Raw genomic sequence first — 3059 nt, forward strand, 5'->3', positions numbered from 1 at the left:
TAAACCCTTAGTGGAGAGGTCATCGTGAGGAAAATTGATTCAGAGTTCTGTGAAAAAGGGGAAAAACTGAGCCCCCAAGGAAACAAAAAATATTCAAAAAGGTAATATATAAATTAGATTTTAAAAAAATATACATGAATTAGATTTGCACATAAAAAAAAATATGGCAGAAAATATTTCTTTAAAAATTTCTATGAAATGCTGAAATAAGGATCGAAAACACAACATTCAGTAAAAACATTTACTTGGCCCAGATGAGAAAAACTATATATGTGTGTGTGTGTGTGTGTGTGTGTGTGTGTGTGTAGATATAGATATATAGATATAGATATAAATATATAGATATATAGATATGTTAAACCTTATACATAGGTAAGGTTTAATGATGCATAAAATATTTCCACATGAGTTATATTCTTTTAAAAATGTGCCCCAGGTGTGAAACAGCTAGCTATCAACACAGGCGTGAAGGTAGGATGAACTAAGGACTGTGCATCTGCTTTGCCTCAGACTGATGTAAGAGCAACACCACCAATCAGATGTCTCCTTGTCCATTGCCAGGTGGTAGGAGTTATATTCTTAATATAAAATAGAGTGTCATTAGCCACAAAGAACACCAAAATAAATCCATTTCACAATTATGACACTTTTATGTAATTTAATCCAAGAATGAGCCTATGGTCTGCTAGATTTCAAAAAATCCTTAAATTAATTCTTAAATTGAAAACTGACAATCAAATTGTATTCTAATGATTGAGTATCTTATTTATACAAAAACTTTAGTTTTTTCTTTTTTTTTAGATTTCAATATGTATGGCATATTATTTTTACTCCCACCCCTCATTCAAAAAATGATCCATTTGTTTACAAATATCTTCTGTAACACATAAGTGTCTCCATCCTAATATAACAATAGCCATTCATTTGCTAAAATAAATATTTTTCTAAACAAAATAAATTATTCAACCACTATAAAAGATATCTTCTTTGTTATAACAAAAGATAACATCAAGCTACTAATCTGTTAAGGCAATGCATCATCGTAACGATAAATAAATTACTGTCCTTGGGAAATTCAATGAACACCATCTAAAAGGAGGACTGAAGACAAATAGAAATTACTAATAGAGATAAAGCAGGGAGTTAGCAATGTCCTTTGAAACTGAATATGTGCCTTCCATGTTCTTAAGAAAGACATATTAGGCACCACTCAATACTCCAAGGAAAAACCTTTAAGGATTTTTTATAAAATATGAATTGTCATACCTACTTTTATTGTGAATATTTATCATGAAGTGTTAACATCATGCTTTAAAGTAATAAAATAAAGTATATTGGTCCATCAACAAACATTTATTCAAGAACTATAATGTGTGAGGCTCTGTCAAAGCCTATTCTAGATCTCAAGTCTGAAGTTTGTTCTGTTTTCCTTCAAACAAGTTCTTCATAATGTTTTAGAATATTACAAACTCCTAAGTTAATCAAGAGACTTTCTCATTTTTAAAATGCGTTATTGAAGACTATTATAATACACAAAAGGATGTATTTCATAACTTTGCATCTCAATAAATTTTCACCAAATTCAAACTATGGAACCAACACTCAGATTAAGAAACAGAGCTCAGCCAGTGTGGGTCAGTGGTTGAGCATCGACCCATACACCAAGAAGTCACCAGTTCAATTCCTGGTCAGGGCACATGCCCAGGTTGTCCCAATCCCCAGTGGGGGGCATGCAGGTGGTGGCCAATCAATGTTCTCTCTCATTGATGATTCTATCTCTCTCTCCCTCTCTCTTCCTCTCTCTCTAAAATCAATAAAGAAAAAATAATTTTTTTAAATAAAAGAAACAGAGCATTACATACATCCCAGAAGCTTCTTATTCCTCCTGCCAGTCACTTCACCTCTCCAAGTAACTATTATCCTTTCTCTAACAGAATAGATAAGCTTTCCCTGATGCTGCACTTTATGTAATTGAATCATACAGTATGGGCTCTTTTGTTACTGGCTTCTTCCAATATTGGTTGTGGAATTCATCCACATGGCTGCATGTAGTTGTAGACCATTCCTTTCCATTGCTGTATAGTATTTCATCATGAAAAATACATATGTATTCCTTTTTTTGGAAATGTGAGTGCTTTCAATTTGAGGATATTAGAAGTAGTGATGCTAGGAACATTGTCATACATATCTTTTGGTGAATACATAAGTATATGACTAGGAATGGAATTGTTAGGTCATATATCTTTACTGATTTGTAAATACATTTTCCAAATTGAAAATTGGGAAAATAAAACCAAAGTAGTAAAAAAAAAAATCACTTAAAAGCCACCTTTAAAAATAATAAACAAAGTCAGAATTTAGAGAGACCTAACTCTAACCTATTTCTTACCACATTCAGCAATCTGCTATGTATTTATCTAAAATTTTTCTGTGCCATGTGGAATTAATAAAGGCAGAACAGCCATTAAAAGCGAAAGTCAGGAGTGAAACTGTACCATGTGTTGCGTCAGAAAGTTCAATTGCATTTCAAAAACACCTCCTGACCAATGTGCGGGCAATATTTCTGACCACATCATAGTAATTGAACTGAGAAGCATACACCGCAAGATTGGAAAGCTATTGATCTCTTTACCAGTAGATAGCCAACAGCTCAAGAAATGAGTTTACTGACATTTTAAGGTGCTTTCAATGATATCATAATTCGAATTGCACTCAACTGTGATAGCTGACAGCTACAGCAAAGTTTTACAATTTTACAGGTCTCTATCATACACAAATCTGAATAAAAGCATGTCTGATTCAAATTTTAGTAATGCATATTACCAGAAAAAAATAAACATGAACTCATCATCTTTAATTTTCTCAGTTTGTATCCATTTTCGAAGTTTTAAAAAAATATATTTAAATCAAAATATTTGGCACTATCTCTTTATATAAAGAAATACAACCATTTTAACACTGAAAGCCTTAAAAAACAAATCCACTTTCTTCTCTGATAGGCAATATTTTTAAATATTTCTACCACTTTAAATGTGGAAGAGCCTCATCATCCTCACAAT

General features: G+C 32.1%; 1 pseudogene; it reads right to left on the bottom strand.

The window, feature by feature from the left end:
- Positions 1-423: 423 nt before the first annotated feature.
- LOC118636845 lies at positions 424-567 on the bottom strand (annotated as a pseudogene).
- Positions 568-3059: the final 2492 nt, after the last annotated feature.

The sequence above is a fragment of the Molossus molossus genome, unplaced genomic scaffold (genome assembly GCF_014108415.1).
Source record: "Molossus molossus isolate mMolMol1 unplaced genomic scaffold, mMolMol1.p scaffold_m16_p_2, whole genome shotgun sequence".
Classification (NCBI taxonomy): domain Eukaryota; kingdom Metazoa; phylum Chordata; class Mammalia; order Chiroptera; family Molossidae; genus Molossus; species Molossus molossus.